This window comes from Zingiber officinale, chromosome 8B (assembly GCF_018446385.1).
Source record: "Zingiber officinale cultivar Zhangliang chromosome 8B, Zo_v1.1, whole genome shotgun sequence".
NCBI classification, from domain to species: domain Eukaryota; kingdom Viridiplantae; phylum Streptophyta; class Magnoliopsida; order Zingiberales; family Zingiberaceae; genus Zingiber; species Zingiber officinale.
The window spans coordinates 50810100-50829847 of NC_056001.1; positions in this window are offsets into that span (position 1 = coordinate 50810100).

Genomic DNA, 19748 nt, shown 5'->3' on the forward strand with positions numbered 1-19748 from the left:
CAAAATTGACTTGGATGTGTTTGATACACCTTAGATGTGTGTGAGATATTAGGATCATGAGTTAGGATCAAGGTGCATAGTTCTTGTACCTAGATGAGCCTAATTCTAAATTGAGGATCATAGGGAAAGCTTGTGTACAAGTCATGTACATTTAGCCCTAAGATTGTGATCCTAAATTGAATGGTTTAAAATCATTTCAAAATTTATTTGAAAAACCTTGATGAAGCTTTTCTAGTGATAGCATTCATCATTGAGCAAGTTGATACAAAGATGGAGTAAACTTGAACTATTTCAAAGTTTTTAAACTTTGTATCAAGATTTGAAAATGGAAGTTATTTTCATAGAAAACTATTTTTCCATGATAGTATATGTTATGAGGAATGTATCCTCAAAATTTTATAATTTTTGGAATCTTCTGTAATTTTGTAGGGGTTTCTGAATTTCGGGAGGAAGAAATTCAGAAATCAGAAATCAGACATGTGTGACCAATCAGGAGGTTCCCTGATTGGTCCAGGGGATGCTGGATCGGTCACTGGACCGATCCAGGGAGCTCCTGATCGGTCTAGTGACCGATCGGGCGTGCCAAAATGCTGATTTTCGACTGTGTTGTCTGAAATTTCAGCTGAAAGTTAAAACACAGTTTGTGTTTTGGATTTCTAAAGGTTTGAAACTCTCCAAGACATTGTTGGTGCAATGATCAAGGGGGAGTTGACTTTTAGGGGGAGTTTTTACTCGTCAAGATTAGTGATATGGGGATTGTCACTATGTTGATTGTTGTATTTAGTATCAAGGGGGAAATTAAGGGTTTCAATGAAAGGTATGGGACTTTCATTAGGAAGAAACTCTTGACCTTGATTCACTCTTTTTGATGTGTGTCAAAAAGGGGGAGAATGGGAGAATGTCCAAAGAATGTTCAAGGAAGAACATTAGAGTTTGGGGAGAATGTTCAAGGAAGAACATTGGAAAACCTAAGTTAGGTTATCGGGTTAACCTAACTTGTTTATGGTTTTGTCAAACATCAAAAAGGGGGAGATTGTTGGTGCAACCTTAGGTCAAGGTTGACCTGGTTGACCTGACTCGAGTTAACCTGACTCGAGTTGTATTTTGATGTTTGACGAGAATAGAAAAGTTCTATTCTGATGTTTGACGAGAGTAGAAAAGTTGTATTCTAATGTTTGACAGAATACAAACTTGGGAGATTATGGGTACAATCTTTGGTTAAGGTTGACCTGGTTGACCCGAGGTGAGTCGACCTGATTCGGGAAATCCTAGTGAGTGAAGCCAGGTAGATGGAAAGTCCTGGTGAGTGAAGCCAGGCAGTTGGAAAGTCCTGATAAGTGAAGCCAGGCAACGGAAAAGTCCAAGTATGGAGACTTGGCACGGAAAAGTCCTAGTGAGTGAAGCTAGGCAGTTTGGAAGTCCTGGTGAGTGAAGCCAGGTAGATGGAAAGTCCTGGTGAGTGAAGCCAGGCAGTTGGAAAGTCCTGGTGAGTGAAGCCAGGTAAGGGAAATTCAGATAGGTCAAGGTTGACCAGACATCTGGTGAAAAGTCCAAGCAGGGAGCTTGGCACGGGTAAAGTCCAAGTATGGAGACTTGGCACGGGAAAAGTCCAAGTATGGAAGCTTGGCATGCGAAGTCGGAGAGGGCTCGGCAGCTCGTTCTCCGGACTAGGTCAGAGAGGGCTCGGGAGCTCGTTCTCTGGACCAGACAGAGTTGGAGAGGGCTTGGTAGCTCGTTCTCCGGACTAGGTCAGAGAGGGCTCGGTAGCTCGTTCTCTGGACCGGATGAAGTCGGAGAGGGCTCGGTAGCTCGTTCTCCGGACTAGGTCAGAGGGCTCGGTAGCTCGCTCGGACCGATGGAGTCGGAGAGGGCTCGGTAGCTCGTTCTCCGGACTAGGTCAGAGAGGGCTCGGTAGCTCGTTCTCTGGACCGGACGAAGTCGGAGAGGGCTCGGTAGCTCGTTCTCCGGACTAGGTAGGGTTTAGGGCTGGGAGCTCTAAACCTGGATCGGTCTGGTGACCGATCCAGTAATACGCTGGTTGACTGATCGGTTTGGTGACCGATCAATAACCAAACAGTGTGTTTCTATGAATTACCTGATCGGTCTGGTGACCGATCAGAAGCGAAGAAGATCGGGAGAAGAAAGAGGGGGGATCGGTCTGTGGACCGATCCACCTGAGTCCTGATCGGTCCACAGACCGATCAGAGACGAGGCCAACTCTCACAGAGAGTTGGCTGATCGGTCGGGGGACCGATCAGCCTAAGGCCTGATCGGTCCCAAGACCGATCAGAACACTCCTGGACCGATCAGGAGTGTGCCTGATCGGTCCAGGCCCTAGCCGTTGCGACACAACGGCTAGTTTATGTGTCTTCTTCTTCGCAGGATATATATCGAGGTCGAGGGCTCCAGGAGTCTGGCTGCTACAGCTTCTTCTTCTTCCTTCTCACTGCGATTTGAGCTTTGCTGAAGCTTCGTGTGAGCTTCCCTCGACTGGTTGATTAGCTGCTGTTGGCATCATCCGTGAAGTTGCTGCTTCATCAACGGACTCCAGTCGACGAGAAGAAGGCAAGCAAACTTGGTAGAGTGTATTTACATTCATATTATCCAGTGTTTCTTGCTTTATTTCTTGTACTCCTTTATTGCTGTTGCAAAAGAGATTGTGGCGAGGTTTCTCCACCCAGAAGGAGTTCATATTAGCCGGTTATCCGGGGTCTCATCCACCGACGGATTGATAGGCTTCGTCCACCTTACGGACACGCCGAGGAGTAGGAGTTTCATCTCCGAACCTCGTTACATCGCTGTGCTTGAGGTTTGATTTCTCCATTTACGTTTCTGTTGTTATTTTTCCGCTGCGCTAACTTGATTTGTAGAAAGAAACGCGAATTTGGGGTCGGCTATTCACACCCCCCCCCTCTAGCCGCATCCAAAGGTCCTAACAACGTAGTCCAAGTAACACGCGTCCCTTCTTAGAGTAGTACTAGCATAGGAGGGGCGGGCGTTACATACATCGCCTTCATAGACATCGGTCGAAAATGTAATAGACAGCAGTGGAAAACCGATGTCTATGAGGGTTTTTGTTGTAGTGATTCATCTAATTCTAGTACAAGCCCAGAGGGCAGAGATAGAAAGTAAGTTCCTACAGCAACAGCAGCAACACGTGCTCCATTGCCTACTCGTAGGTCCACCTCGCCCTTCATCAATGCCCTGCTATTTCTCAACACCTGTACACTAGTACAAATGTGAGAAGCACATCCGGTATCTAATACCCATGATGAAGAAATAGAGAGATTGACTTCTATAACATATAATCCTGAAGTAGAAATCTCATTTCTCTTCTTCTTAAGATCTTCCAGGTATCCTTTGCAGTTCCTCTTCCAGTGCCCGATCTGACCACAGTGGAAGCAGGTAGCATCATTGGCAACCCCTCCTTTAGGTTTCATTACCTTGCCTTTGCCCTTAGCTTGACACTTTCCCTTACTTTCAGGCTTGCCCTTGCTTTTATGCTTTTGCACCATCAAAATGGAGTTGGGCTTTACCTTCTTAAGGTTGAGCTCAGCAGTTCGCAACATGCTTAGCAGCTCAAGCCATGGCTTATCAATTTCGTTCATGTTGTAATTTATGACAAATTGACTGTAACTTTCTGGCAAGGATTGCAAGATCAAGTCAGTGGCCAGTTCTTGGCCAAGTGGGAATCTCAACCTCTGTAGGTTCTCTATGTACCCAATCATCTTGAGTACATATGGACCTACGGGAGTCCCATCTTGCATCTTGCACTGAAACAGTGCCTTAGAGATCTCGAATCTCTCGTGCCTCGCTTGTCCTTGATATAGTTGACGAAGATGTTCAACCATATCATAAGCAGTCATCAACTCGTGTTGCTTCTGAAGCTCAGAGTTTATGATTGCGAGCATGAGGCATGACACATCTAATGCATCATCTTGATGCTTCTTATAAGCATCTCGGTCGGCTCGCGTGGCAGTGGCAGGAGGTGCCTCCGGAATGGGCTGCTTCAGGACGTACAGTTTTCTTTATTGTGTGAGAACGATTCTCAGATTCCTATACCAGTCTAGGAAATTAGCTCCATTGAGCTTGTCCTTGTAAAGGACAGGATGCAGGGAGAAAATGTTCGTGTTCGTCGACATAGCAATCTACAACATAAATAAAGCAGAAAGTAAATATTATATTTCACTTATTATTTAATTAGGCCTTTAACTAAATGATGCTCCCACTGAATTATAGGGCTTTTGTAGAATCAAGTCATGGATGTGGTCAAACCACACTACTAGATTCATACCAATTAGCTATAATTCTCGCGGGACAAGGCCCACATGATACTACGCCTTGAGTTAGCTTTGGCTAAATCGCCCAAGGCTTAGTATGATCGATAGATAACTAATTACCAATTACATCTTTATGCAACTCTTGTTTATACTATCTTCCCAACCATTGGAAAATGCTTATAGTTTTACCCGATCCAATTGAGTTAACTAGTTATACTCAATCTAATTGAGTTTGTTCTCACCCAAGCTTTGATAGGCTGGACCAAGATTATCCCTCCGCACCCTACCAAGATAATATGCGTTGCTCTGCTTTGGTAGATTCAACAACAACAAATGATTGAGGTAGTGATGGGTATCAAAACTTGGTAGGCATTTCGAGTTGACTTGATTAAGATTTAATCTAATCATGAATGTGAATCATATATGCATTAAGGCACTAATTACCCTACATTAGCATGCATCACATATACACAAGCAATGATAGATGCATACACATACATACATATATATATATATATATATATATATATATATATACTGATTAATTAATTTGGGATGAGGTCATGGCCCTACTACGATCTTCTCAAGCCAATGAAAAGATTGGACGGTCAACCTAGGGTTAATGGCTTCTTCAAACGCCTCCTTTTGACCACCATGTGTTGACAGCACCCTCCTCGTAATTCCTTCTTGAGTGGACCTTCCACCGCCTCATTTTATACATTACAAGTATGAAACTCGAGTTACATTTGAGTCTAAAATCTATTTACAACAGGAACATAATAAGGGGGGCACGACGCGCAGGTCGCATATCATATACAACACGCACAATATTAAAATGGCACGCAGACCATATTATGAATTACAACACAGTTTTAACCAACCACATTGGGATTTTTGGGCCATGACCATTACAATATCATACATAATTCTAAATTATGTATTTTACATAAATTTCTATAATTTTACTACTGTTTTATCAATTTTATGAGTCACAACTCCTCGACGGTCCCGTTTAACGATTTTCGGGCGTGATCGCGAGACAATGCCCTTGCGGGGTTAGGGGCAGCGCCCCTTCTTGCGAAATGAATATCGCGAGTATCCCAAACTGATCTAATAGTGCCTTAAGTCGCTGTCCCAAAAAAAAATAATTTTGTTTGGGCGAGACCTTGCCGTTTCGGAAGGTTTTTCTCGGTATTTGAAGCCTACAAGTGTCCAAGCATTTGTTGCTTCGCCTCTACAAGAAAAATACTCACAAAATCCATAAAAGTAGAAAAATTATAGAAACTTATAGATCTGAAACCTTTTTGTAATAACAAATACAAACATGTACAATCTTCGCACGTGGCTCTGATACCACTGTTAGAACTTTCGAGCCGCAAAAACCTTTTTTTTTTCCGTTGCAGAAACGTCGAAGCTAGCCACGGATCCGTGTGAAGATAGATAAATAGAATATTCATGTACATATTTATCTACATTAGATCTACCTTAGATATACATAAAAAGGAAGTATTACCCTTGTAGTGATGCCCTTTGCTTATCCTGCTCGTCCAAATGGTTGTCGGATCTCGTAAAGTGTCAAGTGTACATTCCTCTACACGTATCCACACGGACAAAAGGTGGAGAGAACCACTTAGAGTGTGCTAGCACTCTTGAGAGGTCTCGACAATGGAGGAGAAGGAGAGAAAAGAAGAGAGGAAGAAGAAGAGACCTTGAATGAGCACACCCTTGCTTTACTCATGTGTGGCCGGCCACTTATTAGAGCATTGTATACCTCCATGTAATACCAAGAGTCATGGCTCTTGATCTTCCTCATGAGATGGCACACAATGATGAAGCCTTGATGATGTGGAATATCATCATTGGCTGACCCATGCCAAGTCACAATGAAGTGGCATTTGGTCAAGTCAAACTTGACCCTTCATCTTCCCTCTCAAGTCAAGTCAAACTTGACCTCTTATCTCCCATGGTTGATCAAATCTACCCTTTGACTCAAATCAATTTAATTTAATAAATCTCTATTCATTGGTTTAAATTGACTCAATGAATCATAGTCTAAATTAGACTCATTCAACACATGAATCAAATTGAGTTCAACTCAATTAGTTTAATTTGGATTACTCTTAATCCAATTTGGTTCATCACATGAACCTAATCCTCTTGGTCCATCATATGAACCTAATCTCCATCTAACTACCCTTTGTGTGGGACCCTATAGGTTCTTGTAACGTTGGCAATGCTCCTAAACCCATTTAGAAACATAAGCAATGAGCGGTATCTAGCAACACATCATTACTAACCAAGTTACAAGAATGTTGAGATCCAACATCACCATTGTGACTACTAATTGTGACTCTCACAATATGTGACAATGTCCTTCTATCCTTGACATCTAAATTGATCAATTGAGGCATAGACCGTGTCATCCTCTAATCAATCTATGTCTTGAACTCCAAGTAGACTCACTCTAATCAAATGAGCTCAATATCTCATATTGACTTATTTGGGCATGATCATGAACTTAGTGGTCTCACTCTATCAAGAATCATGATATCACTCCCGTCATATAGGAGGGATAGATCCCTTCTACATCACTCATATCCCTCCACATAATTTGTTACATACCCAGTAGTCGCCTTTATAGTCCACCCATTTACGGGTGACGTTTAACGAAGTCAAAGTATGCAACTCCTTATGTAGGGAACTATGATGACTTCAGGTCCAAGGACTGATAGTCATACTAATAGTCACATGAGAAAGTATATGTCACTCATATAATGATCCATGATATTTTCTCATGACGGGTCATTCAGTATACATTCTTCAATGCATACCCATGTGTCAACTTGATATCTAATATCCATGACTTGTGAGATCAAGTCATCGAGTTGACCTACATGCTAGTCTCATCGCATTAACATTGTCCCTGAATGTTAATACTTGACTAGGAATGATTAAGAGTAGTGTTCTCTATATCATCTCATTATCAATTCAACCAATCGATTGATATAGATAAGAACCTTCTACTCAAGGACGCTATTATACTCAGTTATTTGGCACCAATACAAGTAAGTATAATAACCATAAAGAAATGTCTTTATAAATATATATATATAGGAATATGATACATCGAGTCCATACAACAATCATCACATGATCGGCTCTAGGGCTCTCACCAACATCTACAAACTCCACGATGTCTTTCTTCATGTCGTTCCACCAATAGGAATGCCTCAAATCTTGATACATGCGTGTTTTGCCTGCGTGGATCGCAAATTGAGAGTGATGAGCCTCCTGAAGTAGCTCCTCCAAGACCGGGTGAGATTGAGGTACGCATAATCTGCCTCGAAAATAAATAATACTCTTGTCATCTCGGGTGAACTCAGTCTGCTGCCTGGAAGATATCTGGCTACCATTAGACTGTAAACGCTGATCACCAACCTGGGCCTCTCGAATCCTCGTCCTGATTGACGACTAAGCAACCATGGTAACTAGAATAGTCTGTTCTATCTATCCCTGCTCCTGAAGGCCCAACTCGGAGAAATGCTGAATCAAGTCCGTGACTGCAGTTCGGTGGCAAGCTAAAGTCCCTCTGGACTTTCGGCTAAGTGCATCGGCACCCACATTAGCTTTCCCTGGGTGGTAACTAATGATACAGTCATAATCCTTCAGGAACTCCTTCCATCTCCTCTGTTGGAGATTGAGTTCCTTCTGAGTGAAAAGATATTTGAGACTCTTATGATCAGTGAGAATCTCAAATATAATACCATACAAATGATGCCGCCAAATCTTCAAAGCAAAGATAATAGCGGCCAACTCCAAATCATGTAGTGGGCAGTTTTCTCATGATCCTTCAACTAACGAGAAGCATAAGAGACTACCCTGCCATGCTACATCAAAACAGCGCCCAAACCCTGTAGAGAAGCGTTAGTGTAGAGTACAAATCCATCCTCTCCAGAAGGTAAAACCAAAACTGGTGTCGAAACTAATCTCCACTTCAGCTCCTGGAAGCTGGTCTCGTAGGCTTCTGACCAAGTGAACTTCACGCCTTTCCTGGTCAAGCATGTCAGCGGCATAGCTATACGAGAGAAACCCTCGACGAACTGTCTGTAATATCCAGCCAGTCCCAAGAAACTGCAGATCTTTTGAACTAATTTCGGCTACTCCCAGCTGGTGACAGCTTCGATCTTCTGAGGGTCTAAGGAAATACCTCGGCTAGACACCACGTGTCCCAGAAAACTGACTGAGGATAGCCAAAACGCACACTTACTAAACTTCGCATATAGTCGATGTCATCGAAGAGTCTCCAAGACTATGCGAAGATGTTGTGTATGTTCCTCCTTAGAATGCAAGTAGATCAATATGTCGTCAATGAAGATGATAACAAACTGATCTAAATACTTCAGAAAGATGTAGTTCATCAAATCCATAAATACCACTGGAGCATTGGTAAGCCCAAATGGCATTACCAAAAATTCATAATGTCCGTATCTGGTGTGGAATGCTATCTTCTAAACATCAGAATCCTTGACTCTCAGCTGATGATATCCGGATCGCAGATCAATCCTAGAATACACAGATGTACCTCTAAGATGATCAAACAAATCCTCAATTCGTGGTAAGGGGTACTTATTTCTAATGGTCACTGCATTCAGCTGTCTGTAATCGATGCACAACCTCAGAGTACCATCCTTTTTCTTGACAAATAATACCAGAGAATTCGATGGAGATACAATAGGGCGAATAAATCCCCTGTCTAATAACTCATGGAGTTGGACCTTTAGCTAAATACACAAATACGAAAGATAAATACTAAAGAAAAGAATGCAAACAAACTAACACGTCGATTTATGTGGTTCAGAGATAAGGCTCCTACTCCATGGCTATCCATAAGGTGGACAATCCCTATCCGTCGATGGATTACTCCCCGGTAAACTCCGACTAGCTCAAACCTCCTTATGGGTGGAGAAACCTCGCTATAACTCTCACAAGAACTCTTTTGATGCTAGGGCACAGGTAGACTACTAATAGGGGTTAACCACCTCTATTTCGTCAACTATAACCAAGCTCCCAAGCCTTGGTTATATAGGTCGTGGGTTGGAAACCCTGCCTACTAGTCGATGCCAGAACCATCAGTCGACTGTCCTCTTGTGGATATTTGACTATTATATCCCAACGGCTAGATACCAATCGGCTGGTAAAAGTACCAGTCGACTAGTCCACACTGGCCGAGTGAAAAAAAGTATTCTGTTCGCTCTAAGTTGACTACCCAGTCAACTATACCAGTTGACTGATGGAACCACCAGTCGACTGGTACCCGAGTACAATCTCTCAGCACTCGGACCCTCACCCTTATGACTTATTTGACACTTCTTTACAGCCTTGACCTCTTGCCTTCAAGCCTACTTCATTTGGCTCTTGTCCCTCAGATCATTCAAGCCCACGGCTCGTCCCCAATGTCATCCTTCGCGTATAGCTCGAAGTCGCTTCCCTCAACCCTTGTCCTCGCTGCCTTGTCCACGGTCCCTCAGATGCTCCATCCTTCACCAGACCCGAAGCCGTCAACCTGAGTCACATGTGTATCCTGTAAACCTGCACAACTCAAATACACATATCAAATACAAGGGTGAACCTAACTTAAACCCTTTGCCCAAACACCAAAATGCATGGTCACACAGACCATTGGGATTGCTCCAACAACGCATACATGTGCATATGCATATGATACATAGTTCATCTCTTTAAGATATATCTGCATATGCCTGTGATATGTTGCATTTGATTGAGCTATGATTATTGCATATAATTACTATCATTCATATATGTTCATTTATTATACATATATATGTTGTCATATATATTGCTCAGGTATTATGAGCAGATATGTTACTGATCCCTAGTGATTTACTGATCATTATACCGTGTGTGTTAAACTATTATTGGTATGTACATTTATTTATCATATATGATCATGTTCTTATTTCCCTACTGAGATTATATACTTTGATCTCCATGTTCTATGTTGACCATATACTATGATATCTATTACTTGCTAAGTCATCTGGACTCACCATCCCTTTGTATGTTTTATGTTCCTTAGGTAACATGTAGATGTTGAGGAGTTTCTTGGAGTATCTTGTCTGCTTGTCCCACATCATATCTGAGGATAACTTTTTATTGGTGTAGTTAGCATCAATGGTCAAAATAAAGTTTTGATGAATGATAAGTGGATTAAAGTTAGATGTTATATTTATTTAACCATGTCTACCAAGTGTCCAAGACTAAAAAGACTTGATAGGGACCAGACACCAGGATGAAGTCCAGTCAGGTCAGGAGGACCAGATGATTGGTAGGAAGTGCAGTTGAGTTAGAGAGGACTCGATTGGCAGGAAGTCCAGTCAGGTCAAGGAGGACCCGATGATTGGCTAAAATCTGGATGTGCAATTCTGGTAGGAAGACCTGGTGAGTCAAGAGATCAAGATCAAATAAGTCCATAAATAGTAAGTAAAGGTAAGCAACTTGAAGAAAGATCCAGTGAGAATGCATTCCCAGTTGAGGGAACAGTAGGCATCAGTCGTCAACGAAACTTGAAGTTAGGGACGGATAGTCCAAAGTGTTGGAATGTATACTAAAAGCCTAGCTTTTTGTATAAACATTTATTTAGAAATAAGAATCACATTGGTCAAATGTCTACATTTATGCTAAGCATAGTTGACTATTTAATTTATATTGTAGATAACATGGTGTGAGGAGGGACACAGAAGATCATATTATCAGATCCTTATAAATTATAAATAGTGTCTCACAACTAAGATGGAATGAACAAACCAATGGAGTGGTTGTAGTGTAATTTGGTATTAGTTTATCTAAACTATAAAATTACACTAGTACACTATGAGTGTATTGAGCAGGACCATTTGAGGTAGTTTCTTTTTATACTAACTATATAAAAGAACAAAACCTCTGTTATTATGGAAGTGTGTACTCTTAATCATGATATAATAACAAGCACATACATTTAATATTTATTTCTTTAATTTATAAAAGGGTGCGATTTAACTCGTTAAATCAATAGGCCTGATAAGTTGGGACATGATATTATTTATATAGTGTGTTGTTGATTATAGAATGAAATTGTGTCCTAATAATCTAGGTTGATGATGTCCCCTTGAGGAGCTCATAAGGATTTTCATGTAAACCCTACAGGTGGATCTAGTCCGGCATGACAATGAAGTTGAGTGGTACTACTCTTGGAGCTAGATATTAATTAAGTGAATTGTCAGTAACTCATTTAATTAGTGGACATTCTATATCTTAAACGCAGGGAGATTAATGCACTCATAATAAGAAGGAGCCCATAATGTAATTTGGGATTGGTGCGGTAGTTCAATAATAACTTTTTAGCGGTATGAGTTATTATTGATGAACTTGAGTTGGGTGTTCGAGGAGAACACAGGAAGCTCAAGCTCATCGGGAAACCAAAACCAATTTCTCCTCTCAGTCCCTGTTGTAGCCTCTATAAAACCTTGTATCTACAAAGTTCACTTCTTACCCAAGTAATGGGTCGGCCATATCCTTGCTTGGTGCAAGGGGCCAGCCAAGCATGAGCTTGGAAGCCAAGAGGTGGTCGGCCATAGCTTGGTGCCCAAGCTAAGGGTCGACCACATGGAGAATACAAGGAAAATGAAGTTTTGTTTTGAAACAAAATTTTGTTAAAATCTTTCCTTATTTGTAGTTATCTACAATGGCTAAAAGAGAGATTTTATTTTGTTAAAATCTTTCCTTATTTGTAATTATCTACAATGGATAAAAGAAAGATTTCAATTTCCTTTTATAGCCATCCTCATGGTTTTAAAAGAGAGTTTTAAAATTTTAAAATCTTTTCTTTTATAGCTATCTACAAAAGATTAAAGAAAGATTTTAATTTTGTTAAAATCTTTCCTTATTTGTAGTTATCTATAATGTTTAAAAGAGAGATTTTAATTTTTGATAAAACTTTCCTTTTTTGTAACCATGATTTAAAAGGAGAAGTTTTAATTAATCTTTCCTTTTTGTAGTTGTCTACATGTTTTAAAAGAGAGATTAATTTTAAAACATATTGTCATGTACAATAGGAAATTTTTAAAAGAGAGATTTTAATTTTGTTTAAAATCTTTCCTTCCTTGGAGCACAAGCTTGTGGCCGGCCACACCATGATAGAAAAGGAAGTTTTATTTTTGTTATAAAACTTTCCTTTTTTGCCTTGACCAAGGATTATAAAAGAGAAGGAGAGGGTGCCTCATGAGGTAACACAACCCTATTCTCTCCTCTCTTTTCCTTGGTGTGGCCGGCCCCTTCCTCCCTCTCTTTTCTCTTCCTTAGGCCGGCGGCACTCCATCCTCTCTTCTCATCCTTTCTTCTTTCTAAGGTCGGCACTCATCTCTTCTTGGTGGCCAAAACTTGAAAGAATTGGAGAAGACTCTATCTTGGTGGCTGGCTATTTGGAGGAGAAGAAGAAGAGAAGGAGTTTCCTATTTTGGCATCCCTTGGTGGCTCGAGAGTCTTGGAGGAGAATAAGTGCTTCGAGTGGATTCCATCTTGGTAGATCGTTGCCCACACAACGTCCAAGAGGAGGAGAGAAATACAATAGAAGATCAAGAGGTCTTTAGCTACAAAGAAAGGTATAACTAGTTATTTGTTTCTACATCATAACTAGTTCATGTTCTTTTTTTAGATCTTGAAAAACCAAACACAAGAGGCTATCGATTTTAATTTATCATTTTTGTTATCGATTTTATTTTTCGATTTCATGTTTCGATATTGTGCTTCTATTGAGATCTCTGTAGTTAAACCTAGTTTACTGTGAGAAGTTTAAATATATGATTTCTTTGAAAGGCTTTGTCTAGGTAGTGGTGGATGATCCCATACCCAAGAAGGCCTAGTGCCTCACCACGTTTGACCTGGAAGCTGATCCTTGAAATAGATATTTGATCAACTTCTGTAATATGGTTTAACTTAGGAAGATCACATCGGTTAAACTTGAAGTAAGAATGTTAAGTTTCGTTCTCAATTCAAGTTTAACTTCTAAAGGATAACTTGGATTAATAATGTTAAGCATCATTTGTAATCCAAGTTTGACTTCAGTAGAGCACAAGGGTAGCTAGGAAAAGTTCTATGCTTGTACAAAATTTTTATACAGGGGAACTAAAGCGGTATTTCGAGTAGCAACCAATAATTGGTATCAGAGCTAGGGTTTAGCCTCTGTGTGTTTGGTTTTAGTTTAATTATGCACATGTCATATATAATTTAGGCATGATAATAGTAGGATGTGCAAATAGATTAACTTTGTGGTTGTAGGCTCCAACTATTTTGGCATATGTGATTTGTGTGTGATTGGACCCTCGGACATGTCGAGGGCATTTTATGTGTGTGCATGATTGTAATATTGAATATAGCAGGAGGTGTATTAGTTATTAAGATTTTACATTTTGTTCGATCTAGATTATATGTACATTCCTTCGTGGAATATAGGATCAATAAATGTAAAATTTTATTTTTGTTGTGGATCGTATCCTTGCGAGGCGTGGGACTATTTGAGGACTAGAGGCGCAGTGGAAAAAGAAGCAAGATAGATGCAATGACTAAACCCGATGGCGGAGGCTAAAGATGGCAGCAGCTAGGGTTGATGGCACACGGAGGACAGCTATGGATAAAGGCCATAATAGTTGGAAAATTATTTTTCTTATTTATTGCCTTTTATGTTGTGTGTGCTTGTGTTTGTGTGCTTGTATGCATGTTAAAATTCCTCATTCTAAATAACTAAGTGGGAGAGGAATTTAATTAAACTCCACGGTCTCCATTACTGATTTGTAAGTGATGCATTCAAACTTACGCGTTGGCTCTGAGTGCCTTCCTCCACATTAGATGAGTTTGTTTGCGGATCACTAGATCAAACTTCCTTAATGGATGATTATAGGAAATTATTTAGGATGTATGTGATCTTCTCCAACTGAAGGGGCACAATTCTATTTAGTGGACTTAGTATCAAGTAATGGTACACACTTAGGAACATTTAATAGTATCCTCCCCATTAGGGTCACTGCTATTATTTGTGTGACCGAAAAAAAACCAACTATTAATTTGTCATAAAGCTAGGTAAAACCCCCTCTTACAAATGTTTAAATTTGTATACGTCCACACTATCATGGCATACAAAATTCATGGTGTTTGAGGTAATTTTATTTGTCATAAAGTTAGGTTGACAAAATAAAATTAATGGGTAAAACCTCCTCTTACAAATAATTGAATTTGTACACATCCACACTATCGTGGCATACAAAATTCATGGTGTTTGAGGTAATTTAAGGTTGACAAGATAATTAATGGGTAAGACCCTCCTCTTACAAATGTTTGAATTTGTATACGTCCACACTAACGTGGCATACAAGATTCATGGTGTTTGAGGTGCTGGTGAATTTAAATGATATTATTTTTATTAGTTAGAACCCTAAAGCCAATCATATGATGATTGTTGTATGGACTCGATATATCATATTCCTATATATTTATAAAGGCATTTTCTTTATGGTTATTATACTTACTTGTATTGGTGTCAAATAACTAAGTATAATAGCGTCGAGTAGAAGGTTCTTATCTATATTAATCGATTGGTTGAATCGATAGTGAGATGATATAGAGAACACTACTCTTAATCATTCCTAGTCAAGTATTAACATTCAGGGACAATGTTAATGCGACGAAACTAGCATGTAGGTCAACTCGATGACTTGATCTCACAAGTCATGGATATAGAGATATCAAGTTGACACATGGGTATGCATTGGAGAATATATACTGAATGACCCGCCATGAAAAAGTATCATGGATCGTTATATGAGTGTCATATATTTTCTCATGTGACTATTAGTATGACTATTAGTCCTTGGACCTGAAGTCACCATGGTTCCCTGCATAAGGAGTTGCGTACTTTGGTTTCGTCAAACGTCACCTATAACTGGGTGGACTATAAAGGTGATTACTGGGTATGTAACAAATTATGCGGAGGGATGTGAGTGATGTAGATGGGATCTATCCCTCCTATATGACGGGAGTGACATCATCATTCTTGATAGAGTGAGACCACTAAGTACATGGTCATACCCAAATGAGTCAATATGAGATATTGAGCTCATTTGTTTAGAGTGAGTCTACTTGGAGTTCAAGATATAGATTGATTAGAGGATGACACAGTCTATGCCTCAAATTAATTAATCTAGATGTAAAGGATAGAAGGACATTATCATATATTGTGAGAGTCACAAGGTGATGTTGGATCTCAACATTCTTGTAACTTAGGTAGTAATGATGTGTTGCTAGATACCACTCATTACTTATGCTTCTAAATGAGTTTAGGAGCATTGCCAACGTTACAAGAACCTATAGGGTTACACACAACGGGCAATTAGATGGAGATTAGGTTCATTTGATGAACCAAGAGGATTAGGTTCATGTGATGAACCAAGTTGGATTAAGAGTAATCCAAATTAAACTAATTGAGTTAGACTCAATTTGATTCATGTGTTAAATGAGTCTAATTTAGACTTGGACTCATTGAGTCAATTTAATTCAATGAATAGAGATTCATTAAATCAAATTAACTTGAACCAATGGTTAGATTTGATAAACCATGGGAGATAAGAGGTCAAGTTTGACTTGACCAAGGCCACATCATTTGTGTGTTGGCATAAGGTGGGCCAATAATGATATTCCACATCATCAAGGTTGGCTTATGTGTGTGCCACTTCATGAGGGAGACCAAGAGCCATGACTCTTGGTATCCCATGGAGGTTTATAACCTCTCCATGAAGTGGTCGGCCACTTGATTGCAAGTGAATGCAATTGTGTGCTCATTCACTCTTTCTTCTTCCTCATCTCTTCCTCTCTACTCCCTCTCTTCATCCATTGCCGTGATCTACAAAGAGTGTTAGCACACTCTAGTGTCTTTTCTCCATCTCATTGTTCGTGTGGATACATATAGAGGAGTGTTCACTTGACACTCTCGAGATCCGGCAACCTTGGATGAGCGGGATAAGCGAAGGGATTCGTATCAAAGGTATAAAATCTCTACCATGTAGATATAGAGTAGATCTAGGATAGAAACAAGTATATGAATTTATTTTAATCTTCGCACGGATCCGGTGACAAGACTTCGGGGTTTCCGCAACGCAAAAAGCGATTTTTGCGGCCCGAAAGTCCCAATAGTGGTATCAGAGACACGTGCGAAGCGTGTACTTGTTTTATTTTAATTTTTATGAAAAAATTATAGATCTGTAAGTTTCTGTGATTTTATTATTTTTATGGGTATTTTTCTCGTAAAGGCGAAGCAACAAGTGTTTGGACACTTGTAGGCTTCGACTACCGAGAAACACCTTCCGAAACGACAAGGTCTCGTCCAAAATGTTTTGGGACATCGGCTTAAGGCGCTGTTAGATCGTCATGGGACACTCGTGAGACTCATTTCACAAGAAGGGGTGCTGTCCCAAACCCCGCAAGGAGCATTGTCCCGCGATCGCGCCCGAAAACCGCTAAACGAGACCGCCGGGAAGTTGTAACTCATAAAATTGTAAAAATAGTAATAAAATTATAGAAATTTATGGAAATTACATAATTTAGAATTATGTATAATTTTGTGATAGTCAGGGCCCAAAGAAGCCAATTTGATTGAAAATATGTGTTGTAATTCATAATATGGAATGCGTGCCATTTTTGTGTGATTGTTCGTATTGTAACGCCCGCCCCTCCTGCTAGTAGGGCGGGGTTACTTGCAAGGGGAAAACATACATGCATATTAAAACTTCTTTTTTTATATAAAACAACGGAAGTACTTATTTTTTTATATTCTTTTAATGAACGAGGTCACGATGTCAAATTCTATCATAGACCTGAATAAGTATAATGAAATCATGCGAAACATTAACATAAATAAGCTTAGTTCATGTCAACATAAAATAACATAAGCATGTCTTTCTCTTTTTCTTAGCCGAGCCACCACCACACACATCTCTTGCCTCTCCTGCGGCTCCCCTAGTTTATCCATTCTTTGCCTTTATCTGCGGTACAAGGAAAGTAAGCTATAAGCACACAGGCTTAGTAAGATCCTTTCCTACTCACAAAAATGTATTTCATATCATAATCACATAAGCATATAACAATGGAGACATAATCATCTAAACATCGTATCATATAAACAGAGCATCATAACATATCATATCATTAAGAAACATCATGTTATATCATATCATAAATAAAAGAGCATCATGTCATATAAATCATAAGAGCATATCATATCATAAATAAAAGAGCATCATGTCATATAAATCATAAGAGCATATCATATCATAAAGAAACATCATGATATATCATATCATAAATAAAAGAGCATCATGTCATATAAATCATAAGAGCATATCATATCATAAAGAAACATCATGATATATCATATCATAAATAAAAGAGCATCATGTCATATAAATCATAAGAGCATATCACATCATAACTTATTATATCATGCAAGATGTCTTTTAAAACATGTGTCATGTCATGTGCAAGATGTCTTAAAACATATCATATAATACTTAAACATAATATCAACATGAGGGCCCGGCTTGTACCACATACATACATAAATGTGTGCAATCCCTAGGACAGGGTAGCTAGCCCCGAACCTACTAGGGAACTAGGTCTGTACTACGACCGTCAACCTAGGGGCGTACTAAGGAGCCCATCCCTTTTTACTAGACCCGTTCATAGTCCGTCGGCCTAAGGGCGCTTGTGGAGCCCACCCTTGGTACAAGCCATACAAAGTAAAATAACATGTCATAGTTACTTATCATATCATGAAGAGTGCTCTTAGTCCCAACTAATAGGGAAGCAACTCTTACGTCTTTACTTGTTATATCATAAAGAGTGCTCTTAGTCCCGCTTAATAGGGAAGCAACTTTTAGGCCTTTACTTATCATATAATAAAGAGTGCTCTTAGTCCCACTTAATAGGGAAGCAACTCTTAGGCCCTTACTTATCATGTCATAAAGCATGCATACTTAAGCATATAGCACATCATAAGAGTCATCATAATACATGGTTCATAAGCATACATGAATGAGCATATTACTTGTCATATCATAAAGCATGCATACTTGAGCCTAAAACACATCATAAGAGTCATTATCATGCATGGTTCATAAGCACACATAAAAGAGCATATAATACATCATAGGAACATAATCATGCATTGAAAATATTAACTAGCATCTCCTACTTCATATCATAGCATGTGAGACACATAGTAAAATCATAATTGGGTCTCTAACCCTAATTCCATGTAGTGGCCAAAAGTTCCAAGCCTAGATCTAGGTTACAAGCAACATAAAAGCATGTGAACCCTAAACCAATTTCATATCATAAATCATTAAGAACCTCTTGAGCATATTTACTTTAGGTTCAAAGCTTCCTAGGTCCTCGGTCTTGTTATGGCCGAAAGTTATCATGCCTAGTTCTAGGTTATAAACCACATAAAAACTTGTGAACCCTAAACAAATTTCATAGCATAAATCATAAAGAACATTATGAGCACATTTAGTTTAGGTACTAAGCTTCCTAGGCCTTTTAACTTGGTTGTGGCCGAAACTTTGGGGCATGAAACTAAGTTCCAAACAACATACAAGTATAAGAATATCAAGCTAACTTCATATCATATCATAAGGGAAATCATGAGCATGCTAGATTTAATTTTTAGCTTCCTTAGACCCTAAAACCCATCATGGCCAAAACCATAGAGAGACATGTATCTAGATTTCAAGCAACATTCAAACATGATAACCCTAAGTTAGTTTTATATCATGCCATAAGGAGAGTCATGAGCCTGTTAGACTAAGTTTTAAGCCCTCCTAGGTCTTAAATCCCATCATGGCCGAAACCCTAAGGTGCAATACATCTAGATTCCAAGAAACATACAAGCATGAAACACTAAGAAACTTTCATACCATTTCATAAGGAAAGTCATGAGCATGATAGCTTAAATTTTTTTTTAACACTTCTAGGCCTTCATTCCTATCATGGTCAAAACCCTAATTTCCTAAGGTGGCATGCATTTAGGTTCCAATCAACATACAAGTGTGCAAACATTAGGTACTCTTCATAACATATCATAAAGCAAGTTATAAGCATGGTAGACTAAATTCTTTAACCTCTCCTAGCCAATTATTTCTATCATGGCCGAAAACTTTATGAGCATGAATTTAAGTTTTAAGCAACCTACAAGCATAAGAACACTAACTAATCTCTTATCATAGGGTACATATCATAAGGACATAGTGAGCATGTTTAGTTTAGGTCTTAAGCCTTCCTAGGTCATGGATCTAAGTTTTAAGTAAGCATACAAGCATAAGATCATTAACTAACCTTCTATCCTAGGTTACATGTCATAATAACATA